Raw genomic sequence first — 16,042 nt, 5'->3', positions numbered from 1 at the left:
GCTACAGGACTGCTTGAGTTTTTGGGGGAAGCTACAGACTAAGATGGCTGCCCCTCTGAGACTGTTTATCTGCGCTTGAGACTCAGCTTTCACCCAAGTAATAGTCTCAGAAGGGCAGCCCAGGGGTAGGCTGTAGCTTCACAAATAGCTAGCAGTCCTGTGGTACCTTAGAGACTAACACGTTTATTAGTTCAAGAGCTTTCATGGTAAGACCCACTTCTTCTGTAGTGAAGTAATGTCTGCCAGAGCCTGCAGACAGCATGGGACAACAGCACTGAGAAGTGTGAAATGCTACTGCCTGTCCCAGTAGGTTATTAACTCTGACAAAAGAGTCCTTGCCAACAGTAACTACTTCATTGTCACCCAAAGCATGCCAAACAAGAAAAAAAAGGGAGAGGGGCAGGGGGATGATCCTATGACCAAGCTCTTTGGTGAATGACATCTCACAACTGCATCTTCAGTGGAAGCAACCTGGTTTATGGATGGAATTTGGGAGAGAGTGATACTACTTTTTTCCCCAGTTGATTGGCCATCTAGTGAATGGTTCATAAACAATTGAACAAACAATGCCTTGCATGGGCACAGGTTGTTGACCATTAGTTCTATACAATATCTGTTGGCTCAGTTGAAGGCTCATAGGGACCCCCCAGTTCATCTTGTCTGACCACCTGTATATCATAGGCCACCAATGCCAACCAGAACCTGTGAATTAAATCTAACCACTGAAACAAGAACAGAGCATTACAGCCCATAGGAGACTAGACTATTATGGGCCACAGGCAGAGAACAGGAGGAGCTGGGGAGCACTGATGTTCATGGTCCCTGCAATGGCAGAAAAAGAGGTGTCTTGTGTGGAAATTCTAAGGGGACCACCAGCCACATGCCCCTGCCCTTCTCATGCTCCACCCCTCCCTGTCCAAGGCCCACTCTTGTCCCACTCTCTCCTGGCCTATGTTCTAACTATGTCCCTCCCACTGCTACCCTCTCCCCACCCCTGCTCCATCCCCAGGCCTCTTCCTGTGGAAATGCTGGGAGGATGATGCTGGGGGGAGGGGTGCATGTGACTCCTTGTGCCCACCCATGTGTTGTCTCTTGGCATAGAAATGAGTAGGTGAGCTGTATCCAGCTGATCCTGGCAAGTGAACTGCATCCAAAAGCTGCAGAGAAAAGATTTTTAAAAGATCCCAGAATCCAGTGGGGGGAACATAATCTCCTCTTGACATCTGTAGATGGCCAACTGAAACTGTGAAGCTCTTAGGAACTTAAGGTGTAGACAACAACTAAACCCCATGGCTGTTGAGCCTGACCTATCATCACGTGCAACCCTGTCAAACAATTGCACTCATATTTGCCCAGCATGTAAACAATGAAAGTGTATTCATTCCTTGGGGCAGAGAAAGAGTTCTGATGTAAAAGGGACAACATTCTTTTTCTGTTAACTTCGTGGCCATTAGTAGCTGGCAGTCAGGGTCACTGCTTCTGCTTGGCTTCCAACCATGCACTTATATTCAGTCTTTCCTTTTTATTTCTCATCTTTCCTGCCCACCTTTGAACAAGTTTGAAGGTCAAGAATAGACATGCTCTTGGAAATCATACACACTCTCCTCATAAAGTGCATGCCTGAGAGGAATGAAAATGTGAGAGAATGGGAAGCTTTGTTGATCTTTGATTCCTCCTCATAGATCAAAGGTTCTTTAGTTAAACACTCCATGTATATTTCTGAACTAGAACCAGGAGGGGATAATGTTGATTAAGGGGGACGTAGTTCCTAAAAACTGAGTGAGATGTAAATACAGATTGAACCTCCCTAGTCCAGTACCCTCAGCACCTGATTGATGCCAAATGAGAGAATTTGCCAAACCATGGGAGGTCAGTATTTTCTAGCACATTCCAAACACTTCCACTGCTTACTGGGCTCTAAGAGGACATTTAAGAGTAAATAACAGCACAGAACACCAAGATCTGGGACTGGTGGCTGTAAACAAACTTTATGGGTCTGCAGGAGGCTTGGCCACACCCAGGATAAGTGGACATCCAACTAACTAAAATCATGCCAGACCTTGCAAGTTGCCAGAATGCCAGACTAGAGAGTTCAACCTGTACAGAGAAACCTTAAGGAATCCACGGTATCTGACCAGGTAGGTAAACTGGCTTATGTGTCTTAATACTAATTAGTGATGAGTAGTACCAGATGATGGAACAGATGCAAACAGAGCAGTATTGCTATACAGTCAGGTGAGCAGCAGGTGAAACAGTCTGTTAACAGCTAGGTTTGGTGGCTGAATCAAACTGGGGGTTTGTTGCAAGAGAGGTACCTGCACCAAGACTGGCAGGACAGACACACATCCTTTCTGAGACTTTCCTGCAGCTTTTGCCAATGAAATGTATGCAGGAGTGAAATTTGTGTTGCAGTTGCAAGACATCCCAGAATACAATTTTAAGTGGCTAGCAGTTTCGTTATGATGGTTGCAATGATCCTCCTAACACCCTGCACACAGACAAGAGCCATAGGCACTGTTCTCAAACCTGTTTGGTACCTCCCATCAATATCTGGTCAGTTCTTCTCACATGGTCTGTATGTGAAAATGAGTTATTTAGTCTGAGTGAGGTGGGAGGGTGCACAGTGGTTGTCACTGAGCTGTTTGTTATAGTGGTACACTGGACTTTGGACTTTACTTTTCCAAATTGCACATAGCCAACAACTAGAGAAATTGTTCGAGGTGAAGTACTGACAGGCTAAAAGCCACAGACTCAGGAGAGCCTATGCTGGTCCAGTAAAGCAGATGAGACCCTTGGAAAGCTCCAGAGGTTCTGAACTTTCTGGTGAAGTGGAAGAAGCAGGAGAGAGCAAGAGAAGCATTAATGAACCCAGAGAAAGCTGAAGCTGCTGCATGAGAGAAGCAGCAGAGGCTGTGCTGGGTGGGAGGACAAGGGTCAGCATTTTACTAAATGGCAGGAGATAAGGGGAACAATAGAAAGATGTTTGCCTGTGAAACTTGAGATGGGAAGAGTGTTCCAAACAGAACAGAATTTGGAGTGAGATGGAAGGGGGAGAGGCCAGAAAGATTAATGTTTCAGGGGAGATGAGATGGGCAGAATCGGGGCAATTGGCTCTGGTGTGGCAGAAGAGGTGATAGAAGTAGAGCTGGGGCTGCATCTACACTGGTCTGGAAGATCAACCCACTCAAGGTCAATCTTTGGTAGTTCAGTTTGGTTTGTCTCGTAGGGACTTGCAAAATCAACCTCACAGGGGTCAACATTGACCTATGTACTTCTCACAAGACATGAGGAGTAAGGGAGGTCGACAGGAGAAACTCTTTCATCAACCTTGTTCACGTAAGCCAAGTGCAGATAGGTTGATTCTAGCTATGCAATTGCTGTAGGTAGAATTGCATATTTGCAATTGATTTTCTTTACCTAGTGTAGACATAGCCTGAGTAGTAGGGCAAGGAAGTGGGAGACGGAAAGATAGAGAAGTTGGAATGAGTGTTGGGAACAGATAAAAGGGCTGATAGCTTGAGCAGGTGCAGAAAGCAAATAAAGACTGACACTGAAGAGGTGCATTCAGAAATCAGGGTGAACAGAAGCTGGCTACACATCCAGACAATGCTAATTCCTTGGCAGAACTGGAATAAACAACAGAAACAAACTGAACTGTGAAAGTGATCAGAATAGAAGCCTCAGGTCAATGGTTAAGGTGACTAATAGCCTGATGTTGTAATAAGTAGGCAGTAAGGTAAAGGACAGTAATTAGAGTGGAGAATCAGGTATTCTGTGGAACAAAGGTGACCTGATTAATGGAAAAAACAAAAAGGAGTCTGGTGGCACTTTAATGGCTAACACATTTATTAGAGTATTAGGGCATATGATTTCATGAAACATAACTTATTTCCTCAAATGTTGAAAATGAAAAAGGGTTAAGAGAGTTGTATCTCTCAAAAGCTTATGCCTTAATAAATGTTAGTGTTTAAAGTACCACTGGACATTTTTGTTTTTATGAAACACAGCTCCCCCTCTGACACCTGTCTAATGGAATAAACAGGAAATTGGGTAAAGACAAGCCAGCTTCTGAAAAGGCAGCCTTCAGTTTTGGGCACCCATAGTGAGAGGACTTGCACCTGTGTTTCTCCAAAGGTCTTGAATACCCACAATTTCCAGCTGAAGTTACTAGGCTCTTTAAGTTAAGGTCTGGTGTGGGCAGTGCCCAAGTACCCCAGACAATGAGCAGGGCCCCTGTCTGCTTGGGGCTTTACAAACAAGTAAGACTGTGGAGCACTAGGATTTTGATAAAAGGCAAAAGGTGAGTGAAGAGGAAAGGGACAAGGTAACAGCAGAAACAAGTGCATTGTATTTCCAGTGATCACATTCCAGACAGGCTATTATGCCCTGTTCCAGAGTAATCAGAGTAAAGGCTCCACACAGCAATGCTTGAGATGGCCTATTGCTTTTTTTGCTCACGTGAGTCTTCATTTAAACTGGCTACAAACATTGTGAACAATTCTGTGCTGTGTAGGATATGTCCAGACACATGATCATTCTATGAGAGTGAGTCAGTCACATGAGGAAACATAAATCCTATCTTGGGTGTGCTTAAACAGGCATTGAAGATAATTATCCAATCTCCTATAAATGTGTCTTGATTCTGGAACAGGTGTGTGCACTCTGTGCTAACTGGGTAAAGGGTGTGGCCTGAACTTTACATGCCTCAATGCACCTGTGAATATTTATTTAGATGAGGCACATTCTGCTAGCACACTCTTCATTGCTATTAAATGGCTTTTAATAGTATAGCTGCTAGAGCTCTCTCCTAGCCTTATTGTGTGGTCATTTCTTTATCCAGAAACTTTCATGGGAAAGACCTACTTCTTCAGATCTGGAGAAGTACCGAAGAGGGGGAAAAAAAACCTGAAAGGCAGGAGGGAAAGAACCTCATAAATCAGCTAAATAGGGGAGTAGGAAGGGGGTGAGGGAGAGGAAAAAAAACAATTGCAGAGAGGTTTTTTCTCCCTCCCTCTCTTTCTTTCCCCCCTAGTTAACTGATTCTTCAGGTGGTTTTTGTTTTTGTTTTTCTCTCAGTAATTTTCCAGGTCCGAAGAAGGGGGTCTTTCCCACGAAAGTGCATCACCTAATAAACAATATTGTTAGTCTTTAAGGTGCTACAGGACTGCTTTCTTTTGGAGTGTGTCATTGTTGCTGGTAAAGGATTCTCTGTTGCATTCTGTGTTTTATGAGCCAATGTGCTCATTTGCATATAATCTCTCCCCTTCAGTCATGGAGTGAGGCAGTTACAGCCCCCAGCTAAAACTCCTCCAGCACATCATTGATAATCTACAACCTCTCCTGGAGAATGATCCCTCACACTCAGAGATCTTAGGAGACAGACCATCCCTTACCAACAAACAGCCCTGCAACCAGAAGAAAATGCTCCCCTTCAGCCATACAACACAGCACAAAACACTTACACAAGAACCTATTCCCTCAGCAAACTACACTGCCACCTCTGTCCAAATATCTGTACAAGTGACACCATTACAGGACCTAGCCACATTAGCTGCAACATTAGGGGTTTATATACCTGCACATCTACTAAAGTGACATATGCCATCAAGTGATAGCAATGCCCCTCTGCCATGTATACTAGACAAAGTAGATAGTCTGTGTCAAAGGCTAAATGGGCACAAATCAGACATCAAGAAAGGGAACATAGGGGAGCACTTTAATCTCCATGGCTATTCAGTAATGGATTGAAACATAGCCATCCTTCTACAAAAGCTTCAGAACTCAATCACAAAGGGAAACAGCTGAATTGGGCTCATTTGCACATTCAAAACTACATAATTAGGTCTCAGTAAGGATCTAAATTGGTTAACACACTACAGAGACAACTTCCCCTCCACAGATGGTCACATCTCTCCATTAGCTGAACTGAATGGCCACAATCACCCTGAATGATCACCCTAATTTACAATGGATAGCAACTTCTTTCTTTTATGGACACTTTCACATATATGCATACACTTTTCATTATATACACCTATATTTGTATTTGCACTCTAGTTAATCTGATGAAATGGGTTTATCCAAGAAAGCTTATGCCTTAGTAAATCTGTTAGTGTCCAAGATGTTACAGGACTCCCCTGTGTTTTCGCAAAGTCTTTTGTTGCTTCTAACTGCTGGCTACAAAGTTTCTAACAAATGCATTAGAAAATACTATTTTCTTGCCTGGGCTAGTTCTGTTCTAGGAGTGAATATCTTCCTATTAGAGCTACTGGCAGAAAGAGCAATATATCTTTACTGGTAGTTCCTATACGGTGGTTTTGTAGGAATGGAGCTCAGCACCCTAGCAACGGAAGCAAAAGCCTCTACCTCTTCAGCTGAAGAAGTAACTCTACAATAAACAGTAAGAAAACTAGAGACAGCAGTGGAATGAACTGCTTGTTGGTATGAAAAAGGCATTGATTTAAATTAGTGCAAGCCTCTGTGTGCATACTCCTTCTGGTTTTAAGTTAGCATGTTTTACTATACCTTAAGTCAGAGGTACATTACTGATTTGTGATCCCTCTCACTTCTGCCTGCAGTCCCCCTGCTTGCTGCCCCCTGCTGTTTCTGCTGGTGAAAGGGGGTCAGGCATAGGGGAATTCCCTTGCTCCGTGACAGGAACACTGGGTGGAGTGGGCACAGAAGGCCCATTTTTCCAGGATCCCCCATTTGACTGAAAACCCTGGGTGTGGGCCACATTGGCCCAGTAGTTAATCTGTCACTACCTTAAGTTGACTGGGACCATGTGTAAGTTAAATTGCAAAAGGTGTCCACAAAGAGATATGCACTGATTTTTGTGGTAGTAAGGGCTGAGCATTTAAGCATTGAGCTTCTGAAGATGATCTAGACAAGGTGCTGTGAAGATCTAGTTCACCTGAGCTGGAGTACTGTATCCAATTCTAGGTTCCACACTTTAGGAAAGAGGTGAAAAAATTGGAGAGAGTAAGAATAGAATAGCAGCAAAAATTATATATATTTTTAAAAAAACTGACCTTTGAAGAAAGGTTTAAAAAACTGGTCATGTTTAGTCAGTCCTAAGAAGACTGAGGCTGTCTCTACACTATCTCCCTACTTCGAAGGGAGCATGGTAAGTAGGGTGTTGGGAGATTATTAATGAAGTGCTGCGGTGCATATGCAGCACTTCATTAAGGTAATTATCCCCCGCGGTGACTTTGAAGTTGCCCAAGCACTTCAAAGTACCAGCGAGTTAGCTGTGGCTACACGTGAGCGGGCACTTCGAAGTTTTAACACCCTACTTACCATGCTCCCTTCGAAGTAGGGAGCTAGTGTAGACACGGCCTGAGAGAGGGCCTCTGTAGAAAGGACAAGAAGTAATGGACTCTTCAAGGGAGATTTAGTTTAGCTATTAGGCGGGGTTGGTAAAGTTCTGGAATAGGCTGACAAGGGAGGTTGTGGAATCTCCTGGACTGTAAATTTTTAAGAACTGGTTGGTCTAGGTTGAACTGGTCCTGCCTCAGTTCAGGGTGTAGGTTTCGCTGATCTCTTGAGGTCCCTTCAAGCCTGACCTTTCCATGAGTCTATGCATAGCTTGATGGAACCAGGCACAGAATAAAGCAGAGCTGCTGCAAGTAGCTTCAACATGAATGCTGTGAATTTAACTAAATTAATTTAAAAACTAATATAAACTAAATCCATCCAACTTTGCTGTTTAAACAAAGTCTCAGCTGGTCAAAGCCCTATAGGGATGCAGCCACTTTAAAATCTTAAGCCATATCTGATGGGAAACCCACATGGGACCAGAATCTTCAGGAGGTCATTATGGAGTTTTGGCCTGTGTTGATTGGTTGGCATTTGTATTTCCATAGCAACCAAGAGCCTTGGTCATGAACTAGGACCCCATTGTGCCAGGCGTACAATACAGAACAAAAAGATGGTCCTGATCCTTGTTGAGAAGTGGAGTGGAAAAGACCTCAAAATGGGAGGACCTTGAGTCCTCTGCTGGTGCTTTGTGTGTTCCGCTCAACTCTTGTGCCCCTTTGTGAAGCTCTGTTGCAACACAGCTCTGATGGAGCAAGGCTGTGGGGGCCTTTCTAGTCAGTGCTTTCGTGAGAACCACCTAATACCAGAGGAAACATGTGAGGGATGCACAGGGGGTCAACATGCACCCCCAGTGCCTGCCCCCCACTCACTATCGGGGCCACACCACTTCCAATGAGCGTGGGGGCAATCCTGCCTCTCCCTTGGAGCAGCACAAGCTTCCTAGCTCACATTGCTCTTAGGTCAGGCACCTGTAGGGGAGGGGGCACTGTGTCCCACACTCACAGGAAATGGTGCAGTGCTTTTGCAGGAAGATGCAGGAGGTAGGGAGCAGAGCAAGGGTAGGGCATGGGCAGGAAGGGTATGGAGCATGGGTGGGGCAAGGCAGGGCATGTAGCCAGTGCCCCCACCAGGAATCCCCACACCAGTTGTCTCTGCCTAGTACTCATGGTATTTTCTATGAAATCCCTGTGGAGTTGGTAAACTGAGGGGATGGGAATGACATGTCACAAATGTAACACCAACAGACCCAGGTCATCAACAGGGACCACTAGAACTTAGTACATAACCTAAAATGGCCTGTTAGCTAAGGTTATACAGCAGACTCATTATTCTCTCTCTAAGTGGTCTCCGGGCCACTAGATGGGACAGTACACCACACCTGGTAGAGATACAGGTTACACAAAGTCAGGTCCAGCTCTGAACTCTGCAGTTCAGCCCCATCTCATCATCTTCTGCTATTTAAGTAAATTCTTTCCAAGTAGCAAGATACATAGCTGCTGCTTCCTGTTAAATATGTCTATTTGAGAGAGAGAGAGTGGACAATAAACAGAAGAGGAACATTTAGATGCACTGAGTTCCAGCTTCAGCTATTAATTAAAAAAAGCCTAATTGATCATCCTGGCACAACTCTTCATTAATTATGCCAGACGGTCTCTCTGATGTAGGCTCAGGGCTACATCATATACCTGCCAGTTTCTCCACCTTGTTAAGCAAGCCAGCAAAAGGCAAACAGGAACATACTGTGTTTAATTGATACAATTCTCCTAGGTTACCAATCCCCTGACTCACTGAAGTAACTAGATGTATGAGTGCTTAGTGATTAAGTGAAACATAGGGACTGTCAACCTGCTGTTTTCTGTGCTAACAGGTGAAAAGTTTATTCCATGGTACTGAAACTGTGGTGCAATATAACACAGCTTACAGCATGGCCATACATCAGTGTCACCCAAGATCTGTGACTGTCTTAACCTTCCTGTCACACTTTATAAATTGAAGGATCTGTTCTACACCTTTCTTTTTTCATCCCTAAATTGTACCATACTCCATTTTGTCTTCTGAAATCCTCTGCCCACCACTGTTCTTATAACCCCATCTCTTGCTCATCTCTTGCTTTGACTGTCTCTTCTCTGCACTCTCCACTTCACATCTTGTGCCCACTTGATTCTATCCAAAACACTGTTATCAAAATGATCCTTCTTTCCCCAAGATGCTCTGATTGCTGGCGTCTCTTTGTATCCCTTCGCTATCTTCCACTCGTGTCAAGTTCAGACTTGTCTTTACCTTCAAGACCAATATGAAAAAGCAGTCATGTAGCACTTTAAAGACTAACAAAAATTGTGTATTAGGTGATGAGCTTTCAGGGACAGACCCACGAAAGCTCATCACCTTATCCATTATTTTGTTAGTCTTTAAAGTGCTACATGACTGTTTTTTTGTTTTGTGAAAATGTAGACTAGCACTGCTACCTCTCTGTGACTTCAAAAGCAGTCAGCTTCCTATTCACAACTTTGCTCTCATTCTTCCTCTGCTCCTAAACAACCTGATGGTCTTTTGTTTTGCAGCTAGTCAGAACTTGCCTTGGCAAATCCAAATAGAAAATTGACCTCTGAAAATTAGTTCTCTTCTAAATCCATAACCTACATTTTCAAATGAATTTTGAATTGTACTCTTTTCTATGTCTGGTTAGGATTTTGATGCAGAATATTGAACTACCTGAACTATATCTCACAAATAAAATTAATTACACATTTAATTTGTTGATTGGTTAGTATTTATGGACTAAATCTGATTTTTTTTTTTTTTTTTTTTTTTTTTTTGGCTGCAGCAGGATGTTCATTGGGCAACTTGGACAAGCCATTCTATGTTGATGTGCTATCTTAAAACAATTTATTAGTCAGATCATGTCATTGCTTCCTGATTGGATGATGATTTTTAACTCTGGAATGACCCTATTATGAAGTTCTGGGTGAACAAATCATGCTGCAGTTCAGAAAACTTTTGGTATTTGGAAACAGTCTCACAAATGCCCAGAAGTTTTTTGAACACTGGCAAGTAACTAAGGAATGACCATATGATTAGTAATAAACTCACTTTTCTGTGTTTAACCATGGAAAAATTAGTTTTTTCCTCCTCTCTTGCCCTGATAGAACTCATTAGTATCAAAGACCCTTGTGCTGCAATATTTGTAGAAGGATCAATTCATTGAAATGGAGATTTCAGGCCCCTCTTCTGAAGGAAAGTAACAGAGAGGGAGCCGTGCTAGTCTATATACTATCAAAACAAAAAGCAGTCAAGTAGCACTTTAAAGATTAGTGAAATTATTTATTAGGTGAGCTTTTGTGGGTCTGTCCCACGAAAAGTATGGCGATGGTCTGAGGAAGTGGGTCTGTCCCACGAAAGCTCACCTAATAAATAATTTTGCTAGTCTTTAAAGTGCTACTTGACTGCTTTTTCTTCTGAAGGAAGTTCAGCATAGAAGCTTATTAATTAGCACGGGTGCAAAATTTGACAGGGATCTTGCATGAGGTTAGGAAACAGAGGGAGGAGCTTTTGCAGTTGAATAGGGAGGATGGAAGGTAAAGAAGGGTGGGCATCATTAAGGGAAAATTTGAAGGAAATTCAGGATGCTTATTTGGTAAAAGTGGGAGACAGACAAGATGATGTGAGAAATATGGCAATTTCCTGCAACACTCTGAAAATAATTGATTGCATTAATTTTGCATTGTTGTGGGTGGGGTTTGTATATTGCCCCTTCTGGGGGTGAGAGATGTGGCTGATGTGAGAAATGGGAGTTGAAAAGACTACACTGAAAACGTGTCAGATGCAAATGGACTTTTGGGACAATACATGTGAAATGGATTTCCTCAGGCATCCCTAAAGAGAGGTTATTCCAAATTGCTCAACTCCAGTCATGCAAAAAACCATCTTTTAAAGCTATGCTCTGAGGGAGAGAATCTTTGTCTGTTACTTGAGCTGAGATCAAAGGCCAAAGCTGTATAAAGAAAGAGTAGATCTGCCCAGTCTATGTTCTGGTTCTGAATTCAAGACTGCTATAAACTTGTAACTAGCAGGGGAAATGTTGTGGATTATGACAGACTAAAACTTACCAAAGCTCAAGGTTGGAGGTTGGCATGACCTTTGGTAAGCTTTTCAGCTTGTGTATTGGAACTTCTAACGCCTTTTATCTGAAGAATGAAAGGGCTTGGTTAGACAGAACTGTAACTGCAGGTTATATCCTGGTCATGGAGAAAAAGCAAAGCACAGATGGTGGTCTGTTTAGGCAGTCTGGCTTTCTGGGGCTACCCAAGGAACTGTGCAGACTTAAAATCTTGTGTCAGGAGTCAGTGAGACTCAGGTTTCTGGCAAAGAGAGATGTCAACTGGGAGCCAGAATCTTTAAGTGGGAAGCCTCGAGTAATAATGGAGGGAATATATTGGTGCAGTTGTCTTGTAACTATGTGCAAGAGAGGAGGAGAGAATGGTGTTATAGTTCACAGACAGGCTTCATGAGCTGGTCTGGTTTGAATGGAAGACCCAGTTATAATGGTTATGAAATACAGTAACCATGCCAAATAAGAGCTGATCTGTACCTTAAACACGTAACTTTCCCTGTGTACTTTCTAATTCCGCTCCTCAAGGACTAAGAGCAAAAAGCTCAAAATAACAGGAGACCATTCTCACAAGGGTCAGTCTAGCCTTGCTAAATCCCTGGGGTCTGCTGTGGCTCTGGACCATTTTGAAGTTTACCCATCAGCAGGGCAGTTGGTGGCTGTGGCTTTTTTATATGAAGCACTCATCTTTGTATTTTCCCTTAGGCCCTTTCTGCTCAGGCTGCTTCTAACCAGCATCTTCCTTTCTTTTGTAACAGAAGTTACAGGCCCTGTAGGATTGTCATGTCTCCTTGTAGCCACTGACTAATCCTGATTATTTTAGTGGGCCAGTAAAAGCAGGTGTCTCTGGATGGTCTGACTGCTGTGCTGACGTCAATGTCAAATGAATTCAATGCATGCTGTGGGTAGTTGTGAAATAAGCCCCTTTCATGCAGTATTCACCTGTCTGCTCCCTGTCTGGATGGAGGAAGAGGGAAGGAAGTCTGCAGCAATCTCACGTCTTAGAGCTCTACAACTGAGCTCTGCATCTGATGAAGTGGATCTTTGCCCATGCAAGCTTACGCTCATACACTTCTGTTAGTCTATAAGGTGCCACAGGACCCCTCGTTGCTTTTGCAGATCCAGACTAACATGGCTACCCCTCTGATACTCAGCTCTACAGCTGTCACATCTGTCTGCTATTGTGTAACATCTCTTCCTTCCAGGTAAAGATCTGGTCTGTGCCCTCATTTTAGAACCATCTACTTGACAGAAGTCCAGAGCTGGTTAATACCCATAGTAAACTGGCATGGTAAATCTGCAGCTTATCCATCAGAGGACCCAAGGAAACGGCTGAGTCTTGCAACCAATGTTCCCTCTAATTTTTTTCCCATTCATGTACAGTGAAGTAAGTGTGGATATGTACCACCAGTAAGAGCAAATGCTACCAGCTGTGGACAGCTGTGGGTGCTCTGCTAATCAGCTGGGCAGCATTTGTATCTCTCCTGGGTGGCAGCCTAAGTGCACAGCTTACAGGGAGCACTACTTATGATGCACCTTGAAGAATGCAAGATGCAGGCTCAACTTTGCTCTCGGGTATCAGCAACTTCAAGGCCCTTCACTGAGAAAGCTAACTGGAGCACAGGCTCCATCAGCTATATTAACAGCACTGGACGAAGTGCCATGGTGGATGTGACTAGACAGACATGCTCTAATACAGTCCAGTCTTTCTAGACAATTTACAGCTCCATAGAGAAAAGCAAAAGTTTGAAATTGACCTGGAATTGGATCAGCAGCCAACATGAAGTATGGAGCATTGAAGACATGAGCTCAGGTCTCTATATTGCTGGAGGAATGCTTTGTTGCAAACTTTCCAGAAACTGATCTCCAGTTCCAGAGTAGATGTAAGGCACTAGCCTGACCTGTCCACTGCCCAGTGGATCCATGCCCAGTGTAGCTTCCTTCTTCTAAACTCCTAGTCATGTCTGTGCCACTCCTGATCAGCCTTTTCTCTGTCTGAAATACTTAGGGAGAAGAGTCATACCCTGTCAAGCACTGACACACAACCTGAGGTGTCCTAACTCTTGTAACAGGCCTATATCGGGGAAGGAGAAAAGGGAAATACAGGGAAAGGTGGGTCAAAAAGAAGAAGCAATTGACAATGCAGACTTGCTTTGGAAAGACCCATCTAAGCCAGGCGAGAGCACAGTGGCAGTCACTTGTCAAATGGCTACAAACAGCCTTGCCTTTGTAGGAGAGGGCAATGGGGACAGTTGTCCTGGGCCCATTTGAAGTGTCATGGCAGCACTACTCCACCGCTCTGTGTGGCTGGGGATGGCAGTAGCATGGTATGGGTGGTGCTAAGGACTGACTGCCCTAAGTCCTGCCCCTTCCAACCTTGGCCCTGCCCCTTCTGTGGCACAGAGCTGGGCACCTCTCCTGGCTTGCCCCAGGGCCTACGGTGGCTATTGGCTCTGCTGGCTACAACCACTGCAGTTCCTTCCCCAAACTATCTACTGTTGCCTTGCACTGTTAACACTTGGCATCCTTTTCCCCAGAACTGGCTAGGATTGTCTGCCAGGCAAAGTGATTTCCCTGAAAGGGAATAGGCTTATCTCTTTGTGAGGCACTTTGGGCATCTTTACCATAAAACGTACCATATAAATATAAATGAGTGAAACTGCACAGAACCAGGGAGAGTCTATTCACAGATATATGAGCTTTCTTCACTGCCCATGTCCTGCTGCATGCAAACCCTGGGCTTCCAGGCACAATATAATATCCAGTTCTTACTTAGCACTTTTCTCCTACTGGTGTCCTTGCTCCCTTGGAACAGATGGGGAAAATGACACCCACAATGACTTGCCTTAAGTCATTCAGTAGATCTAGGAATAGATCACAGGGCCTCTGAGTGCTCCGACTACTAGGCCACCCTGTCTCCCTAGAGTTTAGGGCTTCTTTTCTCATTCATTGTTTGTTAGGTTTTTAGGTAAATCATGGTGATCTGTAAAGCGCAGCATCCAAAATTGGCCCCTTCCAATATTTTGTGCACTCAAAGAACATTTGGGCTTTATAAGCCCTTTGAAAGAAAAATTTACAAAACTGCCAAAATGGGAAACCTCTAGCCAGTTGTCAGCATTATTAACACTTCCCACTTCCCCACCCCCAACTATTGATTAACTTTGGCTGAGTGTGAGTTTTTGTTGACTGGGAATCTAAAATAAGAGGAAACTGAATAAAAGGAACCAAAGCACTCAAGTAAAGTGCTACTTTACTGTGTTTTTGTTTTGATAGTATATAGACTAGCAAGGCTTTCTCTCTGTTACAAAGCACCCAAGGACAGCGAAAGCACAACAATGGCTGGTGAAGGCAGATCAGAATTCAGCATGAAGCAGGTGTCAGGTCGGCATTCATGGCACTGGAGCGTAAGGTGCCAACCATTCTCAGGTGATTTCACTAGTTCTTGGGCAACACTGAATCCTACTGTGAACTAAGAGGTGCCATCATTATTGCCCAACCGTTTTCATCCCTGCATCCCATCCTGAGGGAAATCAAAGCTCTGTTGTGTTACATGGATTTAAAAAGGGCAGTTCTACACTACAAAAAGAAATGTGACCTAAGATACACATCTCCAGCTACCAGAATTGCATAGCTGGAATGGATGTACCTTAAGTCAAATTTCTGTGTGGCCCCACTGATGGGGGTTGATGGGAGAAACTCTCACATTGATGTCCCTTACTCCTCACTGAGAGGAGCACCCCAGTTGTCAGGAGCACCCTCTCAGTTTGACATAGCACAGCCCTACCAGGTGTGCTAAACAGTACTCTGGAAAATCAACCCTGGCAGTGACGATCTTCCACTTAGCAAAGACATACCCAAAAATCATCTGCAACTACAGAGACTAAGTATAAGTAAAAGTGATTTCTCCACTTCCTGGAACTGCCTCCAAATTCTCTTCAGTAAAACCAATGAGAGGATATTAATTACCTCAAGGAATGGACTTTGAGCTCTTTGCCAATGGGGAAGTAACAGATAGGCACAAAGAACCTCAGTTCCTCTAACCACCTAAGACTTTCTCTACCTACAGACTGGTATGTTGACTACCTCCTCTGGGGAGTAGTCTATGTACAAACAGATCTCTGACAGGGCTGATAGCCCCTGAGGGCCCTGGGGCAAGGTGCAGGGATGGGGGCGGCTCCATGCCCTGGACGGCATGGGGTCTTGGGCATAAGGGGTGTGGATGATAGTAGTTAGCCCTTAGCGATGCCCAGCCTGTGGTGTGCCCCCTTCCCCTACCCCTCAGAGCTCCATGCAACAGTGCTCCTGTGGCAGTTAAAATGAGCTCAGGGCTCTGGCTGCTGCCACTGCTGCAGTAGTGGCTGTGTCAGCCAGGAGCTGTAGGGTCCTTTGAATCTCCAGGCCCAAGTGTCCTCTTTACCCACCTCCACATCATAGGTGGACCTGAAGGTCTAACTCGAACAGTTCAGAGCCAGGGAGAAAATCTGGTATCAAACTGAGATTTATTAAATTAGCAATTTTTAATTAATGATGAACTGCCAGGACTAAAATTATTTTCCTGCCTAAATATTAAGAGGTGGTGACAAATGCAAATGATATGAGGATACTGCTGAACTT

The 16,042-nt window shown here is 44.0% G+C and overlaps 1 protein-coding gene and 1 long non-coding RNA gene across 3 annotated transcripts in view; one reads left to right on the top strand and one right to left on the bottom strand.

Annotated features, from left to right (window-relative positions):
• Nucleotides 1–16,042, top strand: part of LOC142001563 (transmembrane protein 45B-like) — a 34,350-nt gene that overhangs the window by 2,956 nt on the left and 15,352 nt on the right. Inside the window, exon 2 of one of the 2 annotated variants that reach the window (XM_074976945.1) lies at nucleotides 2,003–2,138. The exons of the other annotated variant lie outside the window; for it this stretch is intronic. The gene's annotated coding sequence lies outside the window, so the exon portion shown is untranslated. The remainder of the gene's footprint in view (nucleotides 1–2,002; nucleotides 2,139–16,042) is intronic. 2 annotated transcript variants of the gene reach the window in all.
• The window catches only part of LOC142001564 (uncharacterized), a 236,758-nt gene that overhangs the window by 215,709 nt on the left and 5,007 nt on the right, over nucleotides 1–16,042 (bottom strand). The gene's annotated exons all lie outside the window — the stretch shown is intronic.

The sequence above is a fragment of the Carettochelys insculpta genome, chromosome 25 (genome assembly GCF_033958435.1).
Source record: "Carettochelys insculpta isolate YL-2023 chromosome 25, ASM3395843v1, whole genome shotgun sequence".
NCBI lineage: Eukaryota > Metazoa > Chordata > Testudines > Carettochelyidae > Carettochelys > Carettochelys insculpta.
This window is presented reverse-complemented; position numbering and strand designations above follow the sequence as displayed.